This window comes from Dermochelys coriacea, chromosome 5 (genome assembly GCF_009764565.3).
Source record: "Dermochelys coriacea isolate rDerCor1 chromosome 5, rDerCor1.pri.v4, whole genome shotgun sequence".
Taxonomy (NCBI): Eukaryota; Metazoa; Chordata; order Testudines; family Dermochelyidae; genus Dermochelys; species Dermochelys coriacea.
Window position 1 is genome coordinate 133,870,397 of NC_050072.1, and position 15,971 is coordinate 133,886,367.

At 59.8% G+C, this 15,971-nt stretch overlaps 1 protein-coding gene across 6 annotated transcripts in view; it reads left to right on the forward strand.

Moving 5' to 3' along the window:
- The first annotated feature begins 4,427 nt into the window (after positions 1 to 4,427).
- The window catches only part of FKTN (fukutin), a 45,830-nt gene continuing 34,286 nt past the window's right edge, over positions 4,428 to 15,971 (forward strand). For 3 of the 6 annotated variants that reach the window (XM_038401977.2, XM_038401980.2, XM_043515346.1), the window contains exon 1: positions 4,430 to 4,552. The gene's annotated coding sequence lies outside the window, so the exon portion shown is untranslated. Of the gene's footprint in view, positions 4,553 to 4,608; positions 4,651 to 13,537; positions 13,808 to 15,971 lie in introns of those variants that run through there. The other 3 variants (XM_043515347.1, XM_038401978.2, XM_038401979.2) reach the window with 3 other exon arrangements.

Here is a 15,971-nt window from a genome sequence, read left to right on the forward strand (position 1 = left end):
TACACTTGCATAAAAAGGCAGTAGAAGTATGTGAATCTACTGAAGTTTAAGGGGTATTAATTTTGGAAATGGATAGTTGATAACCTACGTCCATATACATGCATGCATACCTTAAGTTTGTCTTCTGGTACAAGGTATAAAGGGCAGTTACTGAATTTTCAGTTTACTTCCATGGTCCTTCCAAAAGCTTGTAAGCAGGAAAAATAAGTATGTGCCCTGTGTAACAAGGTTGCAGGAGCATACACATTGGTTTCCTAAATCTTTTCTATATTACTGATCCTTTTCTTTCTCTCTCTGAAGAAACTAACTATAGGGAAAATATTCAGCTTCACAAAAAAAAAAAAAAGGTAACTCTCTACTCTTCTGAGCATAGTACATTATGGATTTTAATCATCTTGGTGGACTAAAGTGTGATCTTTCACCTAAACTCAGATTTTTCTAAACATTTTATTGACTGTTGGAAGGGGAAATCTGGCATTTGTTTTCCCAGGCACTGTGAAGTGGGCTTTATGCATATCTCTGACTATATTAGGCAAAGCTTTTCATTTCCCTCCATTGTTTAACACCTCTTTTGCTGCATGTGCCTTTCATAAGTGGAGCTATAATCAGTGCTCCTGCTGTGGCATAATGTGAGTGTACTTAGTGATCTTGAATTGTCACATTGATTTCCATGTACATCACTTTGATAATACCTCAGGTATTCTGTAATCAGTTCTTCATTCCTCATTCTTTGTATAAAGTATCCCAAGATAACAGACCTGTCATAGCAGAACTACAGGGGTACCTTAGAGCCCACAAAGTATTTTTATTTGCTGTGTAACTCAAACTGTGTATGTCTTACAAACATTTTGTATTAATAAATTTGAAACAGCTGCATAATAGCCTTGTCATAGCATCTTTCTTTCGCTGAAATATAAACTGTAGGTTAAAAGATGCTCCTACTTGAGCATTAAGATTAGATCAAAACCCAACCTGTGGAAATTAATAAAATACATGGTCTACTGAACAGAGTAAGTGACCATTCTATAGTTACCTTTTTTGAATTCCAGCATTCTACTTCACCTTTTCTCTATTCTCTCCCCTCGTCCAGTCTTAAATACTGTTTCTTCAATATATTTTCCTAATGTTTGAATGTAACCATTAGTTGGAATTAAAAATATGAATAAACTCTCACATTCAAAGATGTACCTTCAGCACTGTCAAGGTGGAGCCTTGTAATAGCTGTAAGAATCTACTTAAATGTCGTGCAGTTTTGCCTTCATTTAATGTCAGACTGACTTTATTAATGTTTTTCAGCAGCATAGCATAAAAGCTGCTGAATACAGTATATGAGAGCTGTACCCAGAGGGAGGCAGGTCATTCCAGTAGTAAGCTGAAGTATTAATGTATCTCTCTCATGATCCAGTGTTGTATGGAGTGTAAGTGGTTTCCTGCTGTTTTGAGCTGTCAGAACCATGTGGGGCAATAGGATGTCAATTCATATCTGCATCTTGGCAAATGCACATTGCAAGTTTTCTCCTGTCACACAAGTTTATCCAGTTCCCCTTCCCATTTTTAGGTGCCTACTTCACCCATCCTATATAGCTGTTAAATAGTTTTTTGGGGGAAGACACAGACTAAAGGTAGCTAGTCCACCTCATCTATGTCACTTGTATGTTTCTCCTTGCCCAGCTATTTTTTCTATTTATAGGACTGTAGCCTTAGCCTCTTTGTCCTGAGTTCATGTCTGTGTAAATAATCAGTCCTAGCATTAAAGAGCTATCTCCTAGGTGGTCAAAAAGTGAAGCCCTGCCTGTGCATGCAGTGAATGGGCTGATATGAAATTTAGTTGGAGTGTGGGCCTTTAACCCCTGCTTTGCCTGCAGGTCCAATGCTGCCAGCTCTTATACGTAGCCAGTGTCATTTCTTAGAGCCCCACCTCTGGCAGCGATGGGGTTTAAATGAACAGAGCCCTGCACACAGTGGTGCAAGCAGAAATCATTTCTTGCCAGTACTGCACCCATGGGAGGGACACAAGGGGGGCACATGACCCTCCATGTGATGACCCCCTCCCCACCCAGGGGGCCCTCCTGCTCTCCCCATCCCCTAAGACACCCCCCTTACCTGTGTAAAATGATGCTTTGGGCCCCTGGTGCTACTTGTACTTCCAAGTGTCATTGAGGATCCAGCAGGACCCCAAACTGAAAACTTCTTAATGAAAGAAAAGTACGTGTGGCACCTTAGAGACTAACAAATTTATTTGAGCCTAAGCTCTCGTGAGCTACAGCTCGCTTCATCGGATGCATCCGAAAGCTTAGGCTCAAATAAATTTTAGTCTCCATGGTGCCACAAGTACTCCTTTTCTTTTTGCGGATACAGACTACCACAGCTGCTACTCTGAAACCTGTCCTTAATGAAAGGAGGATAGGAAGGACAATGACCCCACTTTCTCTTAACACAGTGCCTCCCTTTTGTCCAAACTAAGTCTCTGCCAGCTTACTTTTTATCAAAGGGTATGTGTTCAGCAGCGCTTTAAGGTGGTGGTATAGTTGCGGCACCAGTGCTGGGAGAATTGTAAGGGTTGTAGGTCTGGGTGGTGAAGCTACAGGTGTTAGAAGCAGCTGGTGGCAATAATAATAATAATAATCACACCAGCCAGCACAATGATTTGCCCGTACTTAAAGACAAGCAGTCTACACAATGGCAGAATTTGCCCATCCCAAAGCAAGCACACAACACCCAGGAGCCCCAAAATGGTGAGTAAGTACAGGGGCAAGGGCAACTGATTGTTTCCTGGCTGTACTGTCCTCTAGGGTTCTGTGCCTTGGGCCTCCTGCAGTTGTTGGCTCTCACCCTGTACTGAACACTATCCCCACATTTTCCACAGGAGTTTGTCCTGAAAGCTATCTTGCTGCTGAGGGTGACCTGGAAAGCAAGGGAGGGTCTTCTACTACAATGCAGCTTCTGCCCTGGCCCCTATGCAGCTTGCCTGTGTGCAGCAATGGTCCCTCTGCCCCTTATGGCACAGTAGAGTGGACGTTAGCCTGATTGAGACAAGCACAGTAGCTCTCCCAAGGAACCTGGGTAAGCGGCTTGCCCAGCTTCTGCATGAGACCTTTGAAGAGATCACTGAGGCTGCTTACCACAATGTGAGAGCACATCACAGCCCTATTCCGCCTCTAGGCATGCATGCAGCCTTTGCCCCAAGAGCCCACACCAAACAACTTCCTTCCCCCCCCCCCCCAAAAAAAAGCTGCTTATGCGGAACCTCCTCCGGTGTTTGTCCTTCCCCAAGCACTGGCCACTGTGCCTGGCTACCATCCTCCTGGCTTGAAAACAGCTCCTGGCTGCATGCAGCTAGGGATGCCAGGGTGTCTCCCTCCTGCCTTGTTGAACAGGGCGCTGAAGTGTCCAGGGGGGTACTTGGAGTGGAGGTGGGGGTCACCCTCAAGTATTGTGTCCAGCTCTTTGAAGAAATGGCAGTTTGAGGGGGCAGCACTTGAGCAGCTGGTCACCTTGCAGGCTTTGCAGTAGCCATGCTGCAGCTCCCTCACTTTATTCCTGCACTGCAGTGTGTCCTGGTCATGGCCCTTTCCCATCATGTCCCTTGATATAATTCCTATGGCTGGAGCGCAGCTGGGGCTGGACAGCTTTCTCCCCCAAACGCTGCTGAGGGCCAGCACCTCCCCCTTGCTCCCTCCTGGGGATCGCCTGGCGGGGGGAGGCGGTTCCTTGGAAAGCTTTGCTGAGCGAACAGGAAGGGGACTTTCAAAGTCCGCAGAGAACGGGAAGGGCGGGTCTGACAACTGGGCACCTGAGGGCAGGGCGGAGGAGCCCAGCTGATGCCTGGAACAGGCGGCCCGGGACACTTGTGGAGGCGGCTCAGAGCGCGCTACCCGCCCAGGGCATCCACACGGGCGCCGCGGCGCCCCAGCTGGGACGCAGCCAGCCCGCGCCGCTCCTGGAGGGGAATTACCAGGAGCGCTCCAGCCAGAGCCCGGGGGCCTGCAGGCCCGGCCGGGGGGGCGCGGCGGGAGGCCGGGCGCCCGGGGGCTGCTCCAACGCGCCAGCCCAGCCACGCTTTCGCGGGCAAAAAGCCGCTGCCGCCGGCGCTGCTTGGAGACCTCCCGCCCCCGCCCCGCCGAGCAGCAGCGGACAGAGGCTGGCCCACGGGACGCCGTTGTTTGGGGGGCTTCGGAGACGAATTGTGCGGCTCAACTCGCAGAACGGACGGGCGGACGGACGGACGACTCCCCCCCCCGTCTCCGCGCTGCGGGCACAGGGGCCGCGCGCGGGGCTCGCTCGAGGGAAAGGTTTCGGAGGCCAGCTCGCCCCGGGCCTCCCGCAGGCCGCACCCGCAGCCGGCCCATCAGGAACCACCGGCGGCCGCGCTCGCCTCCCTGCCGGCTGAGGCGCGGGGGGAGGGGCCGCCGGGCCGCACGCGCAGGCAGCCGAGCGCAGCGCGCAGCACCGGCCCCGCGCCCCTCCCGGCGCATGCGCAGGCGACCCCGCCGCAGGCCCCCAGCTTGGCGGCTGCAAACCACGCCCCCTGGCGGACGCAGCGGCAGCCAAGGTAACGGAACGGCGGCCTGCGGCGCTGCCCAAGCCCCACGGGGGCCGGAGTGGGGGGGGGCCGGCGCCCCGTGGGCTCCCAGCGACGGCTCGGGCCCGGTCAGTTGGCGGGGAACGGGGGCGGCCTAGGGCCCCCGGTAGCTTCGGGAGACCCACCGCGCGCTCCCTCCCGGCCCCGATCCGGGCTCTGCGGCCTGCCGGCAGCGAAGCGCCCTCCCCGCGGCGGCCTCCTCTGCTGGCGTGGGGGGCTCGGGGAGGCCGCGGGGCTGGGCGCAGGGCGCAGGGCGGGGCTGTTAGGAGCGCGGCGCGTCGCCTGAGGGCGGAAACGCGCCACCCGCCCCCGCCCAAGCGCTCAGTAGGGGCCGGAACGGAACCAAAGGAAGCGAAGGGCGGGGACCGCGACCCCCCCGCTTAGCGCTGCCAGCTGCCCACTCACAGAGCCCCATTCCCCAGCGTCCCTCTGCCCCCCCGCTCTCCCCTCCCTCCCCGCCTTCCCCGCGCTGCGCCAGGGCTTGGGGTGCAGGCTCTGGGAGGGGGTTTGGGTGGTGGAGGGGTTGTGACCTGGGGCAGGGGGTTTGGGGTACAGGCTCTGGGAGGGGGTTTGGGTGCGGGAGGGGTTGTGACCTGGGGCAGGGGGTTGGGGTGCAGGCTCTGGGAGGGGGTTTGGGTGCGGGAGGGGTTGTGACCTGGGGCAGGGGGTTTGTGGTGCAGGCTCTGGGAGGGGGTTTGGGTGCAGGAGGGGTTGTGACCTGGGGCAGGGGGTTTGGGGTACAGGCTCTGGGATGGGGTTTGGGTGCGGGAGGGGTTGTGACCTGGGGCAGGGGGTTGGGGTGCAGGCTCTGGGATGGGGTGTGGGTGGTGGAGGGATTGTGACCTGGGGCAGGGGGTTTGGGGTGCAGGCTCTGGGAGGGGGTTTGGGTGCGGGAGGGGTTGTGACCTGGGGCAGGGGGTTTGTGGTGCAGGCTCTGGGAGGGGGTTTGGGTGGTGGAGGGGTTGTGACCTGGGGCAGGGGGTTTGGGGTGCAGGCTCTGGGATGGGGTTTGGGTGCGGGAGGGGTTGTGACCTGGGGCAGGGGGTTTGGGGTACAGGCTCTGGGAGGGGGTTTGGGTGGTGGAGGGGTTGTGACCTGGGGCAGGGGTTGGGGTGCAGGCTCTTGGAGGGGGTTTGGGTGGTGGAGGGGTTGTGACCTGGGGCAGGGGGTTGGGGTACAGGCTCTGGGAGGGGGTTTGGGTGGTGGAGGGGTTGTGACCTGGGGCAGGGGGGGTTGGGGGTACAGGCTCTGGGAGGGGGTTTGGGTGGTGGAGGGGTTGTGACCTGGGGCAGGGGGGTTGGGGTACAGGCTCTGGGAGGGGGTTTGGGTGCGGGAGGGGTTGTGACCTGGGGCAGGGGGTTTGGGGTACAGGCTCTGGGATGGGGTTTGGGTGGTGGAGGGGTTGTGACCTGGGGCAGGGGTTGGGGTGCAGGCTCTGGGAGGGGGTTTGGGTGGTGGAGGGGTTGTGACCTGGGGCAGGGGTTTGGGGTGCAGGCTCTGGGAGGGGGTTTGGGTGCGGGTGGGGTTGTGACCTGGGGCAGGGGGTTGGGGTGCAGGCTCTGGGAGGGGGTTTGGGTGGTGGAGGGGTTGTGACCTGGGGCAGGGGTTGGGGTGCAGGCTCTGGGATGGGGTTTGGGTGGTGGAGGGGTTGTGACCTCGGGCAGGGGTTGGGGTGCAGGCTCTGGGAGGGGGTTTGGGTGCGGGAGGGGTTGTGACCTGGGGCAGGGGTTGGGGTGCAGGCTCTGGGATGGGGTTTGGGTGCGGGAGGGATTGTGACCTGGGGCAGGGGGTTTGGGGTACAGGCTCTGGGATGGGGTTTGGGTGGTGGAGGGGTTGTGACCTGGGGCAGGGGTTGGGGTGCAGGCTCTTGGAGGGGGTTTGGGTGCGGGAGGGGTTGTGACCTGGGGCAGGGGGTTGGGGTGCAGGCTCTGGGAGGGGGGTTTGGGTGGTGGAGGGGTTGTGACCTGGGGCGGGGGTTGGGGGGGCAGGCTCTGGGAGGGGGTTTGGGTGGTGGAGGGGTTGTGACCTGGGGCAGGGGGTTGGGGTGCAGGCTCTGGGAGGGGGTTTGGGTGGTGGAGGGGTTGTGACCTGGGGCAGGGGTTGGGGTGCAGGCTCTGGGAGGGGGTTTGGGTGCGGGAGGGGTTGTGACCTGGGGCAGGGGGTTGGGGTGCAGGCTCTGGGAGGGGGTTTGGGTGGGGGAGGGGTTGTGACCTGGGGCAGGGGGTTGGGGTGCAGGCTCTGGGAGGGGGTTTGGGTGGTGGAGGGGTTGTGACCTGGGGCAGGGGGTTTGGGGTACAGGCTCTGGGATGGGGTTTGGGTGCGGGAGGGGTTGTGACCTGGGGCAGGGGGTTGGGGTGCAGGCTCTGGGAGGAGGTTTGGGTGCGGGAGGGGTTGTGACCTGGGGCAGGGGGTTGGGGTGCAGGCTCTGGGAGGGGGTTTGGGTGGTGGAGGGGTTGTGACCTGGGGCAGGGGTTGGGGTGCAGGCTCTGGGAGGGGGTTTGGGTGGTGGAGGGGTTGTGACCTGGGGCAGGGGTTGGGGTGCAGGCTCTGGGAGGGGGTTTGGGTGGTGGAGGGGTTGTGACCTGGGGCAGGGGTTGGGGTGCAGGCTCTGGGAGGGGGGTGTGGGTGGTGGAGGGATTGTGACCTGGGGCAGGGGTTGGGGTACAGGCTCTGGGAGGGGGTTTGGGTGGTGGAGGGATTGTGACCTGGGGCAGGGGTTGGGGTACAGGCTCTGGGAGGGGGTTTGGGTGGTGGAGGGGTTGTGACCTGGGGCAGGGGGTTGGGGTGCAGGCTCTGGGAGGGGGTTTGGGTGCGGGAGGAGTTGTGACCTGGGGCAGGGGGTTGGGGTGCAGGCTCTGGGAGGGGGTTTGGGTGGTGGAGGGGTTGTGACCTGGGGCAGGGGGTTTGGGGTACAGGCTCTGGGATGGGGTTTGGGTGCGGGAGGGGTTGTGACCTGGGGCAGGGGGTTGGGGTGCAGGCTCTGGGAGGAGGTTTGGGTGCGGGAGGGGTTGTGACCTGGGGCAGGGGGTTGGGGTGCAGGCTCTGGGAGGGGGTTTGGGTGGTGGAGGGGTTGTGACCTGGGGCAGGGGTTGGGGTACAGGCTCTGGGAGGGGGTTTGGGTGGTGGAGGGGTTGTGACCTGGGGCAGGGGGGTTGGGGTACAGGCTCTGGGAGGGGGTTTGGGTGGTAGAGGGGTTGTGACCTGGGGCAGGGGGGTTGGGGTACAGGCTCTGGGAGGGGGTTTGGGTGGTGGAGGGGTTGTGACCTGGGCAGGGGGGTTGGGGTACAGGCTCTGGGAGGGGGTTTGGGTGGTGGAGGGGTTGTGACCTGGGGCAGGGGGGTTGGGGTACAGGCTCTGGGAGGGGGTTTGGGTGGTGGAGGGGTTGTGACCTGGGGCAGGGGGTTTGGGGTACAGGCTCTGGGATGGGGTTTGGGTGCGGGAGGGGTTGTGACCTGGGGCAGGGGGTTTGGGGTACAGGCTCTGGGATGGGGTTTGGGTGGTGGAGGGGTTGTGACCTGGGGCAGGGGTTTGGGGTGCAGGCTCTGGGAGGGGGTTTGGGTGGTGGAGGGGTTGTGACCTGGGGCAGGGGTTTGGGGTGCAGGCTCTGGGAGGGGGTGTGGGTGGTGGAGGGGTTGTGACCTGGGGCAGGGGGTTTGGGGTGCAGGCTCTGGGAGGGGGTTTGGGTGCGGGTGGGGTTGTGACCTGGGGCAGGGGGTTGGGGTGCAGGCTCTGGGAGGGGGTTTGGGTGGTGGAGGGGTTGTGACCTGGGGCAGGGGGTTGGGGTGCAGGCTCTGGGATGGGGTTTGGGTGGTGGAGGGGTTGTGACCTCGGGCAGGGGTTGGGGTGCAGGCTCTGGGAGGGGGTTTGGGTGCGGGAGGGGTTGTGACCTGGGGCAGGGGTTGGGGTGCAGGCTCTGGGATGGGGTTTGGGTGCGGGAGGGATTGTGACCTGGGGCAGGGGGTTTGGGGTACAGGCTCTGGGATGGGGTTTGGGTGGTGGAGGGGTTGTGACCTGGGGCAGGGGTTGGGGTGCAGGCTCTTGGAGGGGGTTTGGGTGCGGGAGGGGTTGTGACCTGGGGCAGGGGGTTGGGGTGCAGGCTCTGGGAGGGGGTTTGGGTGGTGGAGGGGTTGTGACCTGGGGCAGGGGTTGGGGTACAGGCTCTGGGAGGGGGTTTGGGTGGTGGAGGGGTTGTGACCTGGGGCAGGGGGTTGGGGTGCAGGCTCTGGGAGGGGGTTTGGATGGTGGAGGGGTTGTGACCTGGGGCAGGGGTTGGGGTGCAGGCTCTGGGAGGGGGTTTGGGTGCGGGAGGGGTTGTGACCTGGGGCAGGGGGTTGGGGTGCAGGCTCTGGGAGGGGGTTGGGTGCGGGAGGGGTTGTGACCTGGGGCAGGGGGTTGGGGTGCAGGCTCTGGGAGGGGGTTTGGGTGGTGGAGGGGTTGTGACCTGGGGCAGGGGGTTGGGGTGCAGGCTCTGGGAGGGGGTTTGGGTGCGGGAGGGGTTGTGACCTGGGGCAGGGGGTTTGGGGTACAGGCTCTGGGATGGGGTTTGGGTGCGGGAGGGGTTGTGACCTGGGGCAGGGGGTTGGGGTGCAGGCTCTGGGAGGAGGTTTGGGTGCGGGAGGGGTTGTGACCTGGGGCAGGGGGTTGGGGTGCAGGCTCTGGGAGGGGGTTTGGGTGGTGGAGGGGTTGTGACCTGGGGCAGGGGTTGGGGTGCAGGCTCTGGAGGGGGGTTTGGGTGGTGGAGGGGTTGTGACCTGGGGCAGGGGTTGGGGTGCAGGCTCTGGGAGGGGGTTTGGGTGGTGGAGGGGTTGTGACCTGGGGCAGGGGTGGGGTGCAGGCTCTGGGAGGGGGTGTGGGTGGTGGAGGGATTGTGACCTGGGGCAGGGGTTGGGGTACAGGCTCTGGGAGGGGGTTTGGGTGGTGGAGGGATTGTGACCTGGGGCAGGGGTTGGGGTACAGGCTCTGGGAGGGGGTTTGGGTGGTGGAGGGGTTGTGACCTGGGGCAGGGGTTGGGGTGCAGGCTCTGGGAGGGGGTTTGGGTGCGGGAGGAGTTGTGACCTGGGGCAGGGGGTTGGGGTGCAGGCTCTGGGAGGGGGTTTGGGTGGTGGAGGGGTTGTGACCTGGGGCAGGGGGTTTGGGGTACAGGCTCTGGGATGGGGTTTGGGTGCGGGAGGGGTTGTGACCTGGGGCAGGGGGTTGGGGTGCAGGCTCTGGGAGGAGGTTTGGGTGCGGGAGGGGTTGTGACCTGGGGCAGGGGGTTGGGGTGCAGGCTCTGGGAGGGGGTTTGGGTGGTGGAGGGGTTGTGACCTGGGGCAGGGGTTGGGGTACAGGCTCTGGGAGGGGGTTTGGGTGGTGGAGGGGTTGTGACCTGGGGCAGGGGGGTTGGGGGTACAGGCTCTGGGAGGGGGTTTGGGTGGTAGAGGGGTTGTGACCTGGGGCAGGGGGTTTGGGGTACAGGCTCTGGGAGGGGGTTTTGGGTGGTGGAGGGGTTGTGACCTGGGGCAGGGGGGTTGGGGGTACAGGCTCTGGGAGGGGGTTTGGGTGGTGGAGGGGTTGTGACCTGGGGCAGGGGGGTTGGGGTACAGGCTCTGGGAGGGGGTTTGGGTGGTGGAGGGGTTGTGACCTGGGGCAGGGGGTTTGGGGTACAGGCTCTGGGATGGGTTTGGGTGCGGGAGGGGTTGTGACCTGGGGCAGGGGGTTTGGGGTACAGGCTCTGGGATGGGGGTTTGGGTGGTGGAGGGGTTGTGACCTGGGGCAGGGGTTGGGGTGCAGGCTCTGGGAGGGGGTTTGGGTGGTGGAGGGGTTGTGACCTGGGGCAGGGGTTTGGGGTGCAGGCTCTGGGAGGGGGTGTGGGTGGTGGAGGGGTTGTGACCTGGGGCAGGGGGTTTGGGGTGCAGGCTCTGGGAGGGGGTTTGGGTGCGGGAGGGGTTGTGACCTGGGGCAGGGGGTTGGGGTGCAGGCTCTGGGAGGGGGTTTGGGTGGTGGAGGGGTTGTGACCTGGGGCAGGGGTTGGGGTGCAGGCTCTGGGATGGGGTTTGGGTGGTGGAGGGGTTGTGACCTCGGGCAGGGGTTGGGGTGCAGGCTCTGGGAGGGGGTTTGGGTGCGGGAGGGGTTGTGACCTGGGGCAGGGGTTGGGGTGCAGGCTCTGGGATGGGGTTTGGGTGCGGGAGGGGTTGTGACCTGGGGCAGGGGGTTTGGGGGTACAGGCTCTGGGATGGGGTTTGGGTGGTGGAGGGGTTGTGACCTGGGGCAGGGGTTGGGGTGCAGGCTCTTGGAGGGGGTTTGGGTGCGGGAGGGGTTGTGACCTGGGGCAGGGGGTTGGGGTGCAGGCTCTGGGAGGGGGTTTGGGTGGTGGAGGGGTTGTGACCTGGGGCAGGGGTTGGGGTACAGGCTCTGGGAGGGGGTTTGGGTGGTGGAGGGGTTGTGACCTGGGGCAGGGGGTTGGGGTGCAGGCTCTGGGAGGGGGTTTGGATGGTGGAGGGGTTGTGACCTGGGGCAGGGGTTGGGGTGCAGGCTCTGGGAGGGGGTTTGGGTGCGGGAGGGGTTGTGACCTGGGGCAGGGGGTTGGGGTGCAGGCTCTGGGAGGGGGTTTGGGTGCGGGAGGGGTTGTGACCTGGGGCAGGGGGTTGGGGTGCAGGCTCTGGGAGGGGGTTTGGGTGGTGGAGGGGTTGTGACCTGGGGCAGGGGGTTTGGGGTACAGGCTCTGGGATGGGGTTTGGGTGCGGGAGGGGTTGTGACCTGGGGCAGGGGGTTGGGGTGCAGGCTCTGGGAGGAGGTTTGGGTGCGGGAGGGGTTGTGACCTGGGGCAGGGGGTTGGGGTGCAGGCTCTGGGAGGGGGTTTGGGTGGTGGAGGGGTTGTGACCTGGGGCAGGGGTTGGGGTGCAGGCTCTGGGAGGGGGTTTGGGTGGTGGAGGGGTTGTGACCTGGGGCAGGGGTTGGGGTGCAGGCTCTGGGAGGGGGTTTGGGTGGTGGAGGGGTTGTGACCTGGGGCAGGGGGTTTGGGGTACAGGCTCTGGGAGGAGGTTTGGGTGCGGGAGGGGTTGTGACCTGGGGCAGGGGGTTGGGGTGCAGGCTCTGGGAGGAGGTTTGGGTGCGGGAGGGGTTGTGACCTGGGGCAGGGGGTTGGGGTGCAGGCTCTGGGAGGGGGTTTGGGTGGTGGAGGGGTTGTGACCTGGGGCAGGGGTTGGGGTACAGGCTCTGGGAGGGGGTTTGGGTGGTGGAGGGGTTGTGACCTGGGGCAGGGGGGTTGGGGTACAGGCTCTGGGAGGGGGTTTGGGTGGTGGAGGGGTTGTGACCTGGGGCAGGGGGGTTGGGGGTACAGGCTCTGGGAGGGGGTTTGGGTGGTGGAGGGGTTGTGACCTGGGCAGGGGGGTTGGGGTACAGGCTCTGGGAGGGGGTTTGGGTGGTGGAGGGGTTGTGACCTGGGGCAGGGGGTTTGGGGTACAGGCTCTGGGATGGGGTTTGGGTGCGGGAGGAGTTGTGACCTGGGGCAGGGGGTTTGGGGTACAGGCTCTGGGATGGGGTTTGGGTGGTGGAGGGGTTGTGACCTGGGGCAGGGGTTGGGGTGCAGGCTCTGGGAGGGGGTTTGGGTGGTGGAGGGGTTGTGACCTGGGGCAGGGGTTTGGGGTGCAGGCTCTGGGATGGGGTGTGGGTGGTGGAGGGGTTGTGACCTGGGGCAGGGGGTTTGGGGTGCAGGCTCTGGGAGGGGGTTTGGGTGCGGGAGGGGTTGTGACCTGGGGCAGGGGGTTGGGGTGCAGGCTCTGGGAGGGGGTTTGGGTGGTGGAGGGGTTGTGACCTGGGGCAGGGGTTGGGGTGCCGGGACTGGGAGGGAGTTTGGGGTGCGGGAGGGGTTGTGACCTGGGGCAGGGGGTTGGGGTGCAGGCTCTGGGAGGGGGTTGGGTGCGGGAGGGGTTGTGACCTGGGGCAGGGGGTTGGGGTGCAGGCTCTGGGAGGGGGTTTGGTGGTGGAGGGGTTGTGACCTGGGGCAGGGGGTTGGGGTGCAGGCTCTGGGAGGGGGTTTGGGTGGTGGAGGGGTTGTGACCTGGGGCAGGGGGTTTGGGGTACAGGCTCTGGGATGGGGTTTGGGTGCGGGAGGGGTTGTGACCTGGGGCAGGGGGTTGGGGTGCAGGCTCTGGGAGGAGGTTTGGGTGCGGGAGGGGTTGTGACCTGGGGCAGGGGGTTGGGGTGCAGGCTCTGGGAGGAGGTTTGGGTGCGGGAGGGGTTGTGACCTGGGGCAGGGGGTTGGGGTGCAGGCTCTGGGAGGGGTTTGGGTGGTGGAGGGGTTGTGACCTGGGGCAGGGGTTGGGGTACAGGCTCTGGGAGGGGGTTTGGGTGGTGGAGGGGTTGTGACCTGGGGCAGGGGGGTTGGGGTACAGGCTCTGGGAGGGGGTTTGGGTGGTGGAGGGGTTGTGACCTGGGGCAGGGGGGTTGGGGTACAGGCTCTGGGAGGGGGTTTGGGTGGTGGAGGGGTTGTGACCTGGGGCAGGGGGTTTGGGGTACAGGCTCTGGGATGGGGTTTGGGTGCGGGAGGGGTTGTGACCTGGGGCAGGGGGTTTGGGGTACAGGCTCTGGGATGGGGTTTGGGTGGTGGAGGGGTTGTGACCTGGGGCAGGGGTTGGGGTGCAGGCTCTTGGAGGGGGTTTGGGTGGTGGAGGGGTTGTGACCTGGGGCAGGGGTTTGGGGGTGCAGGCTCTGGGATGGGGTGTGGGTGGTGGAGGGGTTGTGACCTGGGGCAGGGGGTTTGTGGTGCAGGCTCTGGGAGGGGGTTTGGGTGCGGGAGGGGATTGTGACCTGGGGCAGGGGGTTTGGGGTGCAGGCTCTGGGAGGGAGTTTGGGTGGTGGAGGGGGTTCTGACCTGGGGTTGGGGTGCAGGCTCTGGAGGGGATTTGGGTGGTGGAGGGGTTCTGACCTGGGGCAGGGGGTTGGGGTGCAGGCTCTGGGAGGGGGTTTGGGCTTCAGGCTCCAACTGGCTGGCACTTACCTCAAATGGGTTCTAGAAGCAGCAGCGTGTCCGGCAACAGCTCCCGGGCAGCCAGGCGGCTCTGTACACTGCCCCTGCCTGTAAGCACTGCCCCCTCAGCTCCCATTGGCCATGGTTCCCTGTTCCCAGCCAATGGGAGCCGCGGAGTTGCCGCTTGATGTGGTGCGCAGAGACCCCCTGGCCGCACCACTTCCTAGGAGCCGCTGGACATGCCAGCTTCTTCCAGGAGTGGCGTGGAACCAAGGCAGGTACGGTGTCAGCCTTAGCCCTGCTGTGCTGCCGGACTTTTAGTGGCTTAAAGTCTCCAGGTTTAGCTTTAGTTGCCTCTGGAATATCGAGCCCAGTTCTGGGAGAAACCTGGCCAAACCAGGAGGATTGGCGATCCTAAATAAGCTCAACGTGCTTTTCAAAGATTAACTATTCCCCAGAACATAGAATTCCTCAGAACATAGAATTTAAGGCAAAAAGGGACCATTAGATCATCTAGTCCAGTGCTTTTCAATCTGTGGTTCATGGACTCCTGGGGGTCTGCAGACTATGTCTAAGATTTCCAAAGGGGTTTACACCTCCATGTGAAATTTTTTAGGGGTCTGCAAATAAAAAAAAGTTTGAAAACCACAAATCTAGTCTGACCACCTCTAGATCACGAGCCACCACCCATACCTGCACAGTAACCGGTGATCAAAATGAGACCCAAGTATTACAGTCCACAGGAAACTAGACTGTTGCATGCCTCAGGCAGAGAATGGGAGAGTGCATCAATGTCTGAGGCCCCTACAATGGCAGGGATTAAGTGAAATATGGCCGGATAATTTTGGCAAGTGACCCACACCCATAGTCCGCAGAGGAAGGTGACATCCCCACACCCCCGGTCACTGCTAATCTGATCTTGGTGGGAAATTCTTTCCTGACTCCATATATGATGATCAGTTAGACCCTGACTATGTGAGCAAAATCCAGCCAGCCAAGCACCTGAGAGAATGCTCAGTGCTACCTCAGAGCCCTAGCCCTCCCTGTCCAGTGTCTGATCGCCCATGATGCTTAAGAAGAATAAGATTTAAAAAAAAAAATCCTCTCAGAATACATTGGGCAGGGGGATAATTTACAACTGTTATAATAAAGCTGACATGCATCCGATGAAGTGAGCTGTAGCCCACGAAAGCTTCTGCTCAAATAAATTTGTTAGTCTCTAAGGTGACACAGGTCCTCCTTTTCTTTTTTGACATGCTTAAATTACCTAAAACATAGTGAGTAGGTAGAACAGATGAGATTAGAATTTGACTCCCCATCCTGAGCTCAGACCACTATGCCAACTAGAGAAATCCTTTACTTATGAAATCAGACACTGCTGAGTTTGATTGTATGGTGGTGTTAGTGCCAGAATAGAATCCAATTTACAAAGTATCTGAAAACCTTAGGTTTCAGAGTAGCAGCTGTGCAAGTCTGTATTCGCAAAAAGAAAAGGAGTACTTGTGGCACCTTAGAGACTAACAAATTTATTTGAGCATAAGCTTTTGTGAGTAAAGTGAGCTGTAGCTCACGAAAGCTTATGCTCAAATAAATTTGTTAGTCTCTAAGGTGCCACAAGTACTCCTTTTCTTTTTTCTGAAAACCTTACTAGAGAAGAGCCGTAGGTGTTTCCAACCCAGCAGATTTCCCAAATTATGCCAGCTCAGAAGTGACAAATGGAGCTGGAGTCTCAAACTTTGATATCCCGAATGGTAGTTGCATTCTACTACTAGTGCTAGATTTAAATGTTAGTGTTCAAACTCACTATGTTTAAAGCTCTGATTTATGTTTGGTTGACTAGCATCATCAGTACTACTTTAAGCTCATTTTATATGGACAGGGAACCATGGAAGCTATTTAGCTAAGGAAGAGCAGGATTGAAGAAAGGTAATGAACCAAATGTTATCACTCTGAACAACACAATACATGAGACATAATCAGAGATGTAATCACAGTATAAGTGACTGTTCTAGTGTCTGTTGTCTCCTCAAATGCAGGATTTTCTCTCACAGAATGAAGTTTCACTGCATTCTCATTAATGTCCCAATTTCTGGTCAAGTGAAAGAAAACATAAAACACAAAAGAGGAAAACATTTTCTTTCCTATTAATCAATCCTAGTTTCTTTCTCTGCTTGTTTTAGATTTGTTTTTCCTCTTTCTCCCATTATAGTTAAATATTTTAAATAACAAAATGGTCTCAGTACAGACATTGTTTCTTTCCCCAGCCAATGAGTCTTTTTAGGTAGTCTCTCTTATTTAGTTGGCATTTCTTCCCCTTCAGTAGGTGATTGTTTCTTATTAAACATGATAGTTGCACTTTGATGGTGTTCTCACTCCAATAGCTTTCCTAGATGTCTTGCTTATATAGTTAGGATTGCATCTAGATTGGCTGTAGTTTGAAGG